We start from the raw sequence: 16,620 nt of genomic DNA on the forward strand, positions 1-16,620 counted from the left end.
AGTAGGGAGAAAATGTAGGTGAGAGAGCGAGAGAGACCACATAACATCCAGAAATCAAAGGTGTCATTAAATGTCATTCAGAAATGTCATTCAGCGGTTGCCATGATTACAGATTAAAGAGTTAAGAGCACGGCTCACAGTTATAACATTTCCTGTCTGTCCTCAGCCAACTAGCGTGGTCATTTGGAGCAGAGCAAACTTTCCTCCTCTCTCCTTCTCTCTCTTCTCTTCTCCTCCCCTCCCCTCCTGCAGAACCTGGCCTATTGGTGCCCATGGCACTCCAACATTCCCAAGGCAGTCCCGTTTCCTCCTAGCACATTGCATCCCATTTCGACTCTGTGCTCTCCGCTTCTCAGCTCCCACGCTGTCTCACGTCATAGCTCTCACACACACACACACACACATACACACACACACATGGAGGGATCTCCGCAGTGCTGTTTGAAGATGTGAGGGAAACCTGCTCTTCTCATGGTCCTTTGATTACGAGCTGAGCGTTTTATGAGACAAGTGTTTCGTGAGAGAAGCGATCCATCCTCCCATCCCCAGAGCAGCCGACTCGGTGCCGATCTGTTTCCACCCTCGGCCTCTGCCCCGGGGGAGTCTTTAGGCTCTGTTGTAATGAGGGGCTTTTGAGGCACTTGTCAGAGATTTACATGCCCCGAGGGTAGTTGTTTTACGTAGCCTTTTGTTCTGTTTTAATCTGGCTATATGGAAGTTCAGAGGGCATCCGCGGGTTAAGATTGAGTCCCACTGTTCTGACAGCATGGAGCTCTCAGTCTCTTAGTCTATGAAGAGAGGAGAAGGAAGAGGCAGTGAGGCCGGTGGAGTGAGGAGAGGAGAGGAGAGAGCTGGGGGGGTCGGTGGATGGAGGTGAGGGAGAGGTAGTGGAGGTCCCTCTGGAGAAGCTTTTAGTGGGTCAGCAGAGAGACTGATCCTTCCTTGAGAAAAAAAAATCAACACTGAACTGGCCAGCGGCTAGTGGAAAACCACTTCTCAGCTGCAGACTCAGGTTGCTGTTTTTTCTTCTCCTTTGACAACTTCCCCCGCACCACCCTCCCTCCCTCCCTCTCGCTCACCCTCCATCTCCCCATTCACTCTCTTTGCAATCATATCCTGCCTCTTTCACCTTCTCTCTCTTTCTTTCTTCCTCCTTCTTTTTCTTTCTGTCTTTTTTCTCCAATTTTTCGCCCATTGATCTGTCTCATCTGGAGCAGTTGGCTCTACCTGCCACAGGGACTCAGGTGAAGAGTCGCTGATGCCTGCGTACGTCATTCATTCTGCTAGGATCCAACTTTCACCTGCCACCACACAGACACCGTATAAGGGGAGGCGGAGGTGGCGTTGCTGCTGTTGTCTTCGTTGTTGTTGTCGTCGTCATCGTTGAAGCAGCCGAATTTCACAGTTATTGGCCAGAGACTCTCAGCACATATTTTCCACCGTGTCCGTTTGGTTGTGTGCGTGTGTGTGTGTGTGTGTGTATGCGCAAAGAGGCTGCAATAATCCGAGGACTCACTCTGGCAGTCGCACAGAGGCACAGCGAAACTGGAACCGGCTGGTATCGTGCCGGCTTCTGCAACTGGTTGGAGGCAGAGCTGGGATAAGGTGAAGCCCTTTGCGAGCTGTCGACAAAGCCTCTCACCCATCAGATAGAAGGCAATGTTGAGTATCGTCTCTAAAATGCCTCCTTGTCTCTCTCTCTCACACACATAGACTCACAGATGGCTTAGTGCTCCATTTTGACAATCTCTCTTCAAAGAACACAAGAATCAACAGCTCCTGTTCATAAGCTGGAGAGGCAGCACAATTGAGCCTCAGACACAGGTGTTTCTGTGTGTGTGTGTGTGTGTGTGTGTGTGTGTGTGTGTGTGTGTGTGTGTGTGTGTGTGTGTGTATGTCCGTGTGTGTGTGTGTGTGTGTGTGTGTGTGTGTGTAGACGTCAGATGGGTCAGAAGTGGACGAGTGCAGGTGTGTGTTCTAAAAGAGCCTCCTCAACCCCTCCCTTCCCCCTTGCCACACCTGCTCCACATGTACAGACATAAAGGGGGGGGGGGGGGGGGGGGGGGTTAAGGAGGGCGGGGGGTGTAATGTGAATGCGGGGGGTGGGGGGGTGGGTGTTGTGACGAGGAACAATTGATCAAATTTGTAGAATATTCTCTTTCCTCTGTCTGGGGCTTTTTTGAAGTGCCATGTCAACATGCGCGTAGCGTCGGCACGGCTGACGTTTCCTATCCGCTTTGAACGCTTGAATTCGGGGAGACAGGAGGAGCAACAGAGTGACGGGTGGGTGGCAAGGAGACGAACGCACGGAGCGAAAGAAGAGAAAAGATGAGGGGGGAGGAAAATCTGTAAAACAAACAGAGGGAAAGTAATAACAGACACAGGATGTGAGAGAGGAGGAGGAGGGAGGGAGAGGGAGAGAGAGAGAAAAGAGAGGAAGGGAGGGGAGGGCACGGAGGATATGAAAAGAAACGGAAAGTGGGAACAGATCAAAGCGAGCGAGGGGTAAGGAAAGGAACGACGAGATGAAACGGTATACGGAAAAACAAAGAACCATGTAAAGGAGAAAGTCAGAGCAACATCCTCTCTGCGTCAGGTCAGAGAGCGTCGGCCTACTAACACCTGCGCACAGCCCTGTCATGTCTCCTCATCTGCTGCAGTACAGGGATGTTAGGATGTTACGATGTTGTGATGTTATGCCTGAAGCAATATGAAGGAAATAAATCTGTGTCCTTAGATTGAGACTGTAGAAAGGTCTTTCAAAGGTCTGAAATAAAAGACTTTTACTTTATTCAGATATACTGTAGTAACCTATTCTATTTACTGTAAGTTATTTTTTCTTAAAAGTTGAGATGAAAAACAGAGTGTATGCTACTTTTTTTTAGAATGTTTACTCTTTTGATGTAGTCTCAAACCTAAAAACCAAGCAGTTTTTTGCAACTTTGCTCGAAAAAGCCCTGTGTGATGATCACAAAGTATTCTGAAAGCGAAGCTTTAAAGTTTTACTTTTCAACAGCCTCACATATTGTTACTTAAAGCCTTCATTGTCTGCCTTACCTTGCTACTGCTCCATCATGTCATTATAGATGAGAGCTCCCCCCAGTGGATGACTGACAACCAGCACTCAGCACTACAAAGTTCCTGTTTTCCCATGTGTCTGTGTCTAAAATGTGCCATCACTGCAATACTGACAGAATAAAACACAGAAAAAAAAAACGTCAAAGCAATCATGCACACTACAGTGTGAAACTCAAATGCATTTATGTCTCTTCAAAAGAGATTTTCATCTCTTACATGTAGTATCAGCACATGTAAGGGAGGATATGTCACCCCTGCAGAAACATTTCATTTCCATATCGATCTATCTATCGTTGCCAAATCTCTCTCTTTCACTCTATCCTCTAGCTCCCTAATTCCCTAGTGTAGCGTACCCCATCACTCTTGCTATTCTCATAGTTTTATCAGGTCTCCTCTGGTTGTCTGCATAATTACTCTAGCCTTATTGCATATGGAGGGGTAGGAGTGTGCGGAACTCCAGCATATTATTACTGTGGGTTGTTGATCACATGGGTTTTTTTTTTTTTAATGTTTTTAAAGTTGTGGTAGCAGCCTGGCTGGGGAAATCTGCATATATCCATGGCAACAGTGTCAATCTGCCCCATACACGCACACACACACACACACACACACACACACACACACAGTCCACGCCCTCTTCCTAAGCCACCCCCCGGTTGCAGGTAACATCATTAACAGGGAAGATGTCAGCACAGGTAAGAGAGGCGGTCCATCTTTGTCAGGTTACTGTCTCACCTGCTTCCCTAAGGATCCAGCAGTGTAAACACCTCACTTTGCCACACAGTCACACACAAACACTCACACACACCTGTTCATGTACAGTACATGTATATGAGTTAAGATCATTCATACAACACTTCTGATCACAAGCTTCTGGTTTGCTATTGCATTTCAATCTGGGATTAGCGGAACAGCAAATGAACACACAGACATGCACACACACACTCATACGCACACTCGGACATTTATATAAAATTATGCAATTAAACTGGTGGCAAACATGGTGGGGAGATTCCTGTGGAGACATCACACGTGTGTGTGTATCACTGCCTGCCGTGTGTGTGAGATTGTTGTCTTGATTAACTCTACAATATAAAACAGATTCTAAATGCCTCCCAGAGCAAACAGCGCAATTAAATGTTTATTGCTTACTTTTATGTCCACTCAATAAACGTTAAAAGCGGATCAATGATCAGCTAATTGTACGGTCGCGAAGAAACACTGGGTGCACCTGTGCAAATGTGGTCTACAGTGTGCATCTGTGTGCGTGTGTGTGCGCGCGCACGTGCACATGTGTGAATCCCTACGTCTTCATTTTATTATTTTGCTCTATTTTCCAACCGGTTTAAATTCATCAATGAATGACAGAACTACCTTGCATAAAAGAGCCAATTTTCTCCAAGGTAAGAGTAATCGCCCTTCCTCTGTTTATCTGCCTCCTCTGTTTGAGTGAGCGGGAGAGTGGGGAAGAGAGGAAGAGAGAGGGGGGGGGGGGGGAAGAAAAAGGAGGGAAGGATGGAGAGAGAGAAATTCTATTTTTGCTATTTTTGTTGATGACCAAGAAAACACACACACACACACACACACACACACTGTACGTGTGTGAAAGAGAGAGGGGGAATCGGACAGCCTGGGCCCAGTGGCTACTCTCCACGCTGCGCTGGCTGCTTCCTGCTTGCCATGTCGAGGAGTTAAATGTCATGAATTCTTAATGCCTAATGAGCCCATCAGCCCCTGAGTAAAAGCGCTCTGCAGTGCTTCAGCTAATTGGCTTCAGTGGCTGTTCACTCCTGCTGCGCACGACTAGGTGGGGGAGGGATGGAGGGGGGGGGGGGGGGGTGCGGAGTTGAAGGGGTGTTTGAGGAGAGAGGGATGAAATAGAGGGATGTGTTTTAAATGTGTATGAGAGAGGGTGTGACAGAGGTCAAGAGGGCTGGTGTGCCAGGAGTGAGTGTGTGTGTGTGTGTGTGTTCATGTGTTAGGGAAGTGGTCAGCTAATGCCCCTGTGCTCAACACTCAAGAAATCATCATGATGAGGTCATCCTGACCATCCTCATCCTCTTCGTCTTACTTCTACTCCCATCATTATCATCATCATCATCACCATGACCCTAAAGCAGGGCTGATGGACAGGAAATTATCTGTGCCTGAAATTATCAAATATATACATTCAAAGACAATATAGAGAATAACCTTTCTTGACATCGTACATGGCCGAGCTCAAGCCTGAATTCAGGCGCCATGCCTGAACTCTATCAGGCCTGCTTAAGTCATCCCTCTTCTGAGTTAGAATCTTTTACATCTACATTTTTTGTCCACTGCCATCTAAAAGTAGCCTGGGTGTTCCCATCTTGCCTTGCGCTGTGATTTCATTCACGCTGATAAGGCAGTCTGGAAACTACCACCCTAATTTTTGCCTGAGATAAGGGACCAATCACAGAACAGGGGGAAAGCAAGACCATAATGAGCTATGCACAGGCGCATTTAGATATCCGTGGCTCCCAATGAACGGATCTGGGCATTTTTTCAAATACGAGAAAATGAACGTCTGGTTGCCAGACCACGTCTCATTTCAGAAGTGGTAGGCGCTAGCCAGGCTAATCTAAAAACACCTTTTCATTACCTTCTCCACACATACCCAGCAAGCAGGCTGGTTGAGACGGCTCTCAAATGAGGCCCTCCTTGGGAGCGCTTGGTAGATGCAGGTGTGTGAAGTGCTGTCTGGAGTGTCCGTCTCTGGACGTCAGTGACACGTCTATCACACACCAGGGCCCGTAGTTTACAGTAGCCCTGTGTTGTGACCACAAATCACAGCAGAGCTTGGGATGTGTGGGGGAAAATAAATAAATCTAAAAAGGGATGAGGACCCAGGAGTGGGATGAACGGAGACAGAAATAGCATCGTGAGGCGGAGCTGAGGAGCAGACGTGTCGTCGATCGACAGCGTCTGCGTTTTTATCGCCCTTTTTTCCCCCTCTCGCGCTCAATCTTCAGGCTCTCACCTGCGCGGCGGCCAACATCGATGAGCGCCGGGTGTCATACTGTCTCTTCTTCCATCGCCCGTCCCGGCCGCCCCACCTGGTCACGGTTCCTACCCGCTCAGATTGGCGCGAGAGGCTGGGAGGCACAGACGTGCCCCTGTCCTCACCCCCCTCTTGTCTCCTCCACTCTTGACTGTGCCAATCCCAGACCCTCCACCAATTACCTGTGTGCCGCCAAAGAAAAACACAACTTTAAATGAGCCGTGGCTCTGGAGAGGCATGCCTGCCCGATCGACCGGCGCTGAGGGCTGATCGCCCGTCCCACCAGTCTCCGCCCAACGGTGCGGACGAAAGGCCTGGGGATTGGTCGGCTCCCCCACAAATGGGGGAGGGGGAGCCTCAGAGAGAACTCCGGTTTGGAGCTGGCCGGCTGTATTGACTGGAATCGATCAGACTCCATGTGTGTGATGAAGGACTGGCTTTATCAACCTGCTTGCTCATGTTTTCTTTTTCCTCTGCAGAGTCCTAACCATTTACATGTTAATACTGTATAGTATTTCTGGAACACACCACAACATCCATGTCTCTTCTATTGATGCCTCACAACACTTCTCAAACCATTAAATGCTTCAGCAAGAATGCTTTACAGTACTTGTGTTGTCCAACTATTGCTATCCTCACCATTTATTCCACTAAATATCTCTCTCTCTCTCTCTCTCTCTCTTAGCTTTTCAGGGTCTACACATTTGTCTCCCATCAGTGGATGCTAGTCTTGATGCTGTCCTCATTGTTTCAGTGATGGCCATTTTGTGAAATCGAATTGTAATCATGCAAGAATAGCAGCTCAGAAGTGAACTATTGAAACTCTTCACCATTGTCTGTCTTTCTGTACATGTGTACAGGTGTCTGTTTATGGCTGCATCCGTGTGAGCCCCTCCGGTGTTTCCATGGTGAGTGAGTCCTGTCCTGTTTTGTGTTGCCTGCATACTGCGTGGTGTTTTGCTGTTTCTGCTGCAATTGCTTTAGCCAAGATCAGCACTGTCTGAGAGCCTCAGCCCGACCACCCTTATTCAGCACAGCTTTTACTCAGCAGCCCTTACAACACTGTACGCGTGTCGGCAAAAAAAGCAGAGATGGTGAAGGACGTCAAGAGAAAGGAAGGAATGCTAGTCTAAGACTTTTGAAAGGGGACATATGATTGTGTGGGAAGTCGTGCCCAGGGACATCTTTTGCGTCATGATCCAGCTCTACTGAAAAGGAGGATTGTGTTTTCGTCCAGTCCAGGGTCTCCCATTGTCAGTCCTTTGAAAGAACTAAAAGAACATATGTGAAATGTTCAAATATATTCAGTTTTGCTCAACTGTACTGAAAGTGGGTACAGCTACAGTATACATTTATTGGTTTGTTGCTACATGCGTACGCACACAAAAAGGGAAAAGCAGAGAGTGCAACCTCAGGAGGAAACGGGACATCGACCTGAAACTGGTTCAATAATCGAAGCTTAACACAAACATGACATTAAAGACGTAACTGACTTAAAGGGCCGCTATTATGCTTTTTAGTTTTTTCCATGTCCTATTGTGGATTACATAGCTTTATGTGTATGTAAATGGTCGGCAAGAGACAGGGGGGGGGGGGGGGGGAGTAAATGAATACCGCAAACAGACATAACTGTGCTGCCTAGAAACGAATTGTTGCGAATTTCAGCCGCGGCTTTATTTTAGTTCCGGTACAAGGTGACCATGTACTTTTGCTGGGAGTCAATGGGACAGCGTCATCACATGATTTCACAGTCAGAACAGTTCGATTTTGCGTTTCTCAGCAAGTTAGCAGAAGATGTTATATTATGAATTATATTATGTTATATTTTGAATTCATAATTTGTATACATTTTGTTGACAATTTATAGCATTTTAGGATCTGCACAATTACTTACAGCTTAAAATATTCGGTAATTTGAATACTTCATATTGATTACACTTGTCTTTAATGATATTACAGGGGTGGTGTGGTCTAATTGAGTGCCTGTCACTTTAAGAAGTACCGTTCGTGAACATAATTAGGTTTCAGTCAGTTTTAGGAAAATAGTCACGCATAGTTCAAGGGCACATGTTTTCATTAAATAACATGAATGTTCAAAAAACTAACAAGGTAAAGAAAAGATTTCTGGTGTAATAGAAAAGATGTGTCCAGCAATCTTAACTTATATGATTTAGTATATTGTGGCATGGCATTGTGAGTTGTCCTGTTCACTTTTTCCTTGACCGTGTTTAATTGGCTGGGTGCTTAACTTACTCTACTATGACTTGGAGTTTGATATATCTGTTATATCCAATGAGTGACAACCAGTGTTCAAAATAAAACTTTACGGTATTCTCCTGATAACGTTAGTGAAATGGATTTAATGTGAACGTACATACAAAGACGCAGAGTGGCACGTTTGCGGTGAAAATGTTTCGCCTTTTTAAGTGTAGCCTACACCAAATTGTGGTTAATCATCATTTAGACAACAGAATCATAGGGTAGTTATAGAACTCATATCCTGTGATGCTTTGCAAACGTACACACATTTCAAACATTTGCAGCCTAACGATAGTTTAACATGGTTCCATATTCATCTGAGAAAAGAAGATGATGATTACTTCCTACCGTTTCCATTGAGTAATTCAACTTTCAAGATGAGAAAACCGTTCTTTTTCGGTAGGCCACACATCGGTTCTGACAGCCCTGCAGCCATAAAAGGAATAGTTCGATATTTTCCACTTCAAGGGATATTCCGCCATTTTTGGAAATAAGCTCATTTTCCACCTCCCCTCGAGCAAAACAATTGATATTTACCTTTTTCCCATTCATCCAGCCATTCTGTGAGTCTGGCGATACAACTTTTAGCTTCAGCCTAGCATAGGCCATAGAAACGGATTAGACCAGTAGCATCTTGCCTGCTAGCATCATGTTTAAAGATGACTAAGGTCCGTTAGTTCACTTGCTTTGGTCCGGACCAATTTTTTTTTCTTTTTCTTTTTTAGTGCGGTTCGTTTTCACACTGATTAATAGCAACCGGACCAGAATTTATAAACAAAAGCACATGTGCTAAGGTCGTTTAACCATTGGCTGGTAAACGTGAAGGCGGGGTGAAGAATAGGAAGCCAAAGTCAAAGTTGGCCCACGTAAATACTATGTTTGCACACTGTACTCGTTATTATCCTAGCAATATAGTTTACAGTTACAGCTTTGCAGAAGTGCTTGAGCGTCAAGACCGTTTGATGCAACATGAGTTTAACAATATCATGCAGCAAAACAGCTGAGAAGAGCTCTCATGTGTGTCCAACATGCTGACAGCAGGCCTACGGAAGACGGAACAGGTAGGAGATGCAAAATCAAATTAGTGTTGCCAAAAAAGCGCTAGCCCACTGCTGCTTACAGCTGTTGTGCGTCATGGAGCTATCCTACATTTCCCATAATGCGCAAAAACTACGGGAGCTCGTCAAATTCAAAAAAGGAAGATTTCTGCAACTGGGTCGGATCGAGGTCGGGCTGCTTTCACACCATAAACGAACCGCACCAGGGTTCGATAGGAACCGCTCCGAGACCACCTCCTCAGCTGGGTCTCGGTCCGCTTGTTTGGTCCGCACCAGAGTTCGAGTGTATTCACACCAGTCAAAAAGGTCCTAACCAAGCAAGAAACAAACCTGAGTTCGTTTTAATCTAACTAAACAAGGCAGGTGTGAATACGCCTTAGGATTTCCAGTAATTTTCCCATTTAAAACGTGTCTCTTCTCAAGTTAGAAAGTGCAATAAGACCAACTGAAAATGAAATCTGGCGCTTGTCTATAGGCTGATTTGACATGGAACTACACTCTCATCTGGCGTAATAATCAAGGCAACTTGCAAACGTACCATGGGCGCAGTGATATCACGCAGCATCTGCAAATAGTCCCCATAGACAACAAGCAGTAGTAGTGCAGAGACCGGGGAATTCAACCAAGCAGTGGAGTAATATCGTGTAGATATGCAATGTAGTAGCAGTAGCAATGTGCAGTGTGTAACCATAGAGATGCAGAAACAGTAATATTATGATAGTAAGTAGCCTGGCAAGCCAAACTATACAGAAATGTATAGTGGGGTCGGACCATTCACAGAGCTGAAGCCTGTGGGTGGGATGAACCGGTGTCTTTCAAAACTACTCTGCACGTAATAGGCCAGCACTTGTGACCAATCATAGCCAGTCGGCAAAACGGTTTTCCCGAAAAGGGTCCTATGTTCCCCCGTTGCAATACATACTGGGGAACATAGGACCCTTTTAGGGAAAACCGGGGAACATAGGACCCTTTTTAAAATTAAGGGGGAAAAGGGGTCCTATGTTCCCCGGTCCCATACAAAATGGGGAACATAGGACCTGGGGAACATAGCTACGCTCCCATTGTTGCAACATGGTCTTACACCCAACTTGTAGAACGAGTTCTGAATTCTGATTGGACAGGCTGACAGGCTTGGCCTTAACGGTGCTACCCTAGACCATCCCACTAGGCAAAAAATATTTGTTGCCGCTAGGGTGCGTCTAGATTTCTAGGCTAGATAGTAAGAGTAGGTGTAGGATGAATAGGCGAACACAGCCAATGGAAAATAGCTCATCTATGTTGTCCCACTCCAGGAGACCCTGGACATGACTCCCCTTCCTCCGGATGCGGCAGAATTTACAAAAAATGCCTAAATCATCTTGCAAGTCATGTGGTGTTAATATGCCCATCCAGCTGCTGGTTAGCCATATTGGTGAATGCAGCCAGGCAAGTATTTAGCGCAGAACCTAACATGTATCATCATACGATAGTACCTTGGGGTTAAATGTAACCGTTTTCTGAGGCTGTTGAATGGTGCACAGGTGGCCTGTTGATTTGGTGTGTTTTAAACAGCCTCAAAAACGGTTACAGTTAACCCCAAAGTACCCATACAACTCTGCCTCACATACACACAGCACTGTTATCTATACTATTACACTGCAGGTAACATGGAAATGTTAAGGATATCGTTATATAATATGTACTTATCAGGGATGCAAACGTGCCTTTTGGCGAAAGCCGCCTTTCTCATGGCTGTCTGGGAACGTTTTCACAAGCAAGGACGTGTCAAGGTGTATTGCAGAGAGAGAGACTATGGCCTGACAGTCTGAACGCAAAGGTGAGGTTTGTGGACCTGGGCTACTAGCACCAGGTGGCCCCTAATTTGGCCTGGCCCAGGCTGGCTCGACGGTTTGAAGCTGACTACTGATTTTAATAATTTAGCTAGCTGCACGAGATAGACTTGCATGCATATTACAAGGACACCGGGTCATGTCATGTAAGGAACATGGTGCTGCAGCAGATAAATGGAAACACAGTCAACATTGCAAAGTGACTTCAACTTTATGGTGAATAAATGTTAGTACTATACTGTTCGCAGCCCATGTTTCACAAGGCGATGCTAGCAAGTTAACAGCGGTTAGCTAACTATGCCAACGTTATTTATTACGAGTCTCCTCTAAGTGACAATCATATTACATTGCGGGCAGTGCTGAGAACAATAACATTGAGTTGATTGTGAGGTTTAATCCATAGATGTGGAGCTTCATTATGGTTTGCTAATAGTGCCTTCATGTGCTATGGTAATTATGGTAAATACCAAAAGCCGACATGAAAAATGCACTAATGCTACATTCACGTGCTATGGAAAAGATGATATTTTCCATTTGTGAACTGGTAGTTACCAGTGTGTTGTGTTCAAGTGCTTTGCTGCCGTACTGTTAGGAAATGAGTAAATTGCCTGTCACTCACGTTAGCTAGCATATTGCTCTGGGTAGGAACACCGAACCATAACAATTTTTTAAAAAGTGTTAAAGCAGTATATTACAATTGTCAATGACACAACATTGTATAGGCAACAAAATATCTGCTAACAGTAACAAAAAACGTTTAGTAGTAAACAATGCTAGGCTACTTCAAGGTCTTGCCAAACCCGGTCGGAAGAGTGAAAACATTCTTGCCACCAATAAATACCTTCAAAACCATTCTCTGTTCATCTTTTAAAGACTGAATACTCGATAGATTCGACAAAACGGTTGAAATAGCTGAATCAATGTCAGCACAAGACTCCTCGCTGCGCCATTGTTGTTTGAATCAGACAGTCACCATTCGGCACTACATCACATCTATGAAATCCCCTCAGGCGATCCTGATGGGTTCATTATTTTTTTGCTCCCTTGAAGGAGTTTGCATTGCCCTCGAGACCCTTGTGTGGAGCTCAGAGAAACGCCTCTGGTGGAGCATGGCAGAACTACAAGGGTCTGGCGAGAGTCAGGCTACAAAAAGGCAACATTATCTTTGCTAATCACTATCTGTGATTTTCACACTCACCGAGATGACGCCAATCTGCACTTGAGTGCTGGGGGAAAGGACTCCTACCTCGTCAATGATGGGGATAATGTCATGCTGGACCGAAGTCATGACTACTACTACCAAGTTCAGGCACAGCTTCACATTGCAAATGCTAAGTACTGTGACTTGGTTGTGTGGAACCGCAATGACGTTTTTGTTGAAAGGACATTTAGGCCTACCTGATGTTGAAATGTGGGAAGATGTGGTTTCAAAAGTGTAGTGCTTTTTTAGAAACTGTATAGGCCTACTTCCAGAAATACTGGGACAACAAGTTAAAAACGTACATGTGTAATACACATTTACTGAAAAGAGATTAAATGCCTTTGAGATGATACATGATGGTTTATTTACAGCAAATAACTCCAATCTTGTCAATCAATGCTAGTGCCTGACCTGGTTTCGTTGCCATGTGCTCTATGGGCATAGCCCTGCTTAGCAGAATCTGATATTTTCTTCTGACTAAACCGATGACTCTCTCAACATGAATGTGCAAATTACGGTAGCTATTTTTTTTAGTTTCTGCCACCTCATACTGTACGCTGACAGTTGTTTTCTCCCCTAGGTATATGCCAGTGGCGGACCGTCAGGGCCTTCAAGGCCTTCTCTGAAGGCCTAACTATTTCCAAACGAATGAAAAATACTAGTGTCGAACGACAAACTCTGAAATAAGCTCATAAATGAGATGTTATCATCATTTAGACAACAGTGGCATACAAAAAATGCCGATAATAGCTTACAGCAGCTGGTTATTAGGTTAACTTTATAACGTTATGACCGGCCATTCGGCGTCTTCTGCCCCATGGCTGCGCGCATGTAGTTTTGTTAGTAAACAGGAAATCTGTGAATTCCTCCCCAGGCACAGGATATGTAAGCAATAAAGCCTTGGGGTGCAAGACTGATCATACATTTTATTTGGTGATGCTTGTAGTTTGACCACGTTTCAGAGGGCTTCTCAATAAAAACTTCAAAACAGTCAACTATCACAGCTACTTTAAATCCAAATGCCTGTCTGAATGCCATTGGCAAAGTAGCTTGAGGTACATTTTGCTCTGGCCAGTCAATTTGAAATTCTAACTTTTCAATAAGTATGTGAATTAGGGGAGAGTGGGGAGAGTTGCTCCACTTTTTACCTTTCCTTTTAGGCCATATCTCAGAGACTGTTCAACATCAGACAGAAAATTATTCACTGTCTGATTCACAGTTGTGGCATACATAAATGGACCTGCCATCAGTGCAGGCTTCATGGGCCCACTGCTTACAGAGCAGACATTGCAACCACACCTCTTTTGGTTTGGAGTAGGTCTCCAAACAAACAATACAAAATGCATCATCTCCCTCTGAGTCGCTTTCCTTTTCTATGTGCTTAATCTTTTGCTTTATCTTTCCTGTTCCAATGCCTCCTTTTCAGGGGTGTCTGTAAGGATGGCTGACTTAGTTTTTCCTCCCGTTTTCCTCCGGTTTTCCTCCCGTCCCATGGTCCAGCTTTGGGGTGAGGTCTGATGGTCTCAGGTGAAAACTCGTGTCCTTGTTGACCAGCAGAGGGAGACAGGTCTGGCAGAGGAGACATGAGTAGGCCTAGGTGGGGGGACTGATATAAACTAGAAATGCAGTTCCAAGGAATTACCAGTGCATGAAAATGCAGAAAAAGTATATAGATGATGTAGATATGGTTACTAAGGTGTAGCTAGGTGGTTGCATAGTGTGAACATGGTGGTTGGCTGGTTGCATAGTTTAATGAAAGTTCATAGTGTGAAGGTAGACAGTTTCAAGTTAAACATTCCAGTTCTAACTTAACTAATGATTTCTAACAGGTATGTTAAAATGTTAACTATGCTAACAATTATAACCAGGTTGATTGGTTTACTTCGCTAATGATTTCTAACAGTTAAGTTAAAAATGCTAACAATATTAACTATGTTAACAATGCTAACCAGGTTGATCAGCTAACTTAAAGGTTGGGTACGGAATTCGCAAAACGGCCGGCAGATTTTGAACATATACAACCTCAAGTCCTGCCCTCCATATGGACGCACATTCATGCACGAACGAGAATTCACATGCCCAGGCTAAATGAAATGCCAGCCTGGCGTCTACAGCACTATGAGCTCTAGTCTCCATACAATCGTTCACATCAACTTCCCCAATTACATTCTTTATTCACCTCCAAAGGGTTGTAGGTAATAGTTCCACAAATCAGACAAGGTAGATGATTTTATAGCCTACATTATGGTAAAAGCACCTTAGTCTACCAGCCCTTTCGTTCGGAAATTCTAAAACAACGATGCATTTTAATACACCAAAATAACATTTGATATAGCCTACTACATTTTTCAGTAGCTATGGGTGTGTATATTTGAACAGAATCTGGTTTGGTTCTTACCAGGGCGTTTATCTTCTGAAATATCCGAGTTTAGTGCTGGCCCGTTGGTTCGCCTATTCCACTGTAGCTCCAAGCGGTTAAGTTTCGGTTTCATGTTTACAACACTCTCGAGTCACGGTAAAATGTAATTTTTGCTACATAGCTTATTTATTGCGTGGGTGATTGAGTTTCCGTAGGTATCCGCTGCCTTAGTTTGTATAGAAATGAAGTGACACATACAACTAGAGGGGAACATTATGGGACGTGCAGTAGGCCTACAGTAGCCTAGTTAGTTTCGTTTCAGCACTGACTCGCGGTCAACAGCTTTCGGGATATGTGCACGAAAGGGTAGCGCGCGCGGCGTGATTCAGTCACGTGACGAGCCGGAGCGGAACTATAGCTGTGACGTGATTCAGTGGGCCAGCTGGAAAACCAGGTGCCAGAGTAAGTGACAGCTAGCTTCTTCACGTGTACAGCACGTCTTCCGTCAACATTACGCGAGACTGTTTGCACTCAGTTCAAAACTTCCGCGAGTATTCACGTGACTGAATCACGTCACAGCTATAGTTCCGCTCCGGCTCGTCACGTGACTAAATTCAAGATGGCTGCAACCGCTAAACTTTCGAAAGTGACTGCCTGACAGTCATGTAAGTAAACAACCAGTGCTTTTTCAAAGTTCTCGATGTCTCGTTTTAAATGTCAGGGCCCTCAGAAGTCTACCAATAAAGTGTGGAGGTACTTTGAGCCTCATTAATGGTGTAAAACAGTGATTTATTTGCACGGCACGCCGATGCCGAGCCACTAACGTTAAAAACCTGGTTTACTATTTCTAAGCTACCGCCGGGTTTCGGAGAACAGCTGACAGCTCGAGATCAGCTCTGAGACAATCGCTCACACTCGGTATCATGTTTCAACACACTTTAAGTCAATATCACACCGGAATTCTCTATTTAACTTAGAAAGACAAACCTCTGAACGAACTCCAGAGTGCAGGCTGCTTCTTCCTGGTATTGGATGTTGAAAACATAATAGCAGCAAAAGAGCACAGCCAACGCAGAGGCGAAATCAGGAAGTTCTTGTGGCTCAATGATGACCTTGCCATCCATAGTTACCATCCACTGTTTTGCCTTAAGAACAGAATCACCTGTAACAAACAAGCAATATCAATTAAACACTTTAAACAATGTGCAACATCACCCAAGATTCAGTATCCAAGAAATGTTAACTAGCCGAGAGCATGAGCAACCGTCACTAACGTCTTATGCATGAGCTCAGCCCTCTCTGTGATGGAAAGCATGCTAACATCACACACTGAAAGTCAATGGGCGAACTCGCTAGCAGTTACACTATATATTCGTTTTACATTAAAATGTAGTTCTGCTTGTTTTTTAACACAACAATTTGAAGGAATTGTGTTAACCTTACTGTCCAGTGTATGCTAACAACTTAATTCACTCTCAGTTTCCCAGTTTTGATGACAAACTTCGCTGGAAGCTAATATTCGTTGGCAGCTTCATTGGGTTGCTAACTAGCTAACTTTATATCAAAGATCCTTCATTACTAAACTCCGCTTTAACCCTCTCTGTTTATGTCGTCAGTTTAACATAACCAACATACACGTTACGTATTAAAACTATTCCCACGCACATTGTAGGAAATGTACATTAATGTGAGAATAAGTTTAGATGCAATGTATGAGTATGTGGTGTTATGCCATAAGACTTAGCTTGTTAAACCGAGCTACTCAGTCCGGCCATTGAAAACAGTTCTACAATGGGACAGTTCTGGCCATTTAA

Source organism: Sardina pilchardus, chromosome 10, assembly GCF_963854185.1.
Source record: "Sardina pilchardus chromosome 10, fSarPil1.1, whole genome shotgun sequence".
Lineage (NCBI taxonomy): Eukaryota > Metazoa > Chordata > Actinopteri > Clupeiformes > Clupeidae > Sardina > Sardina pilchardus.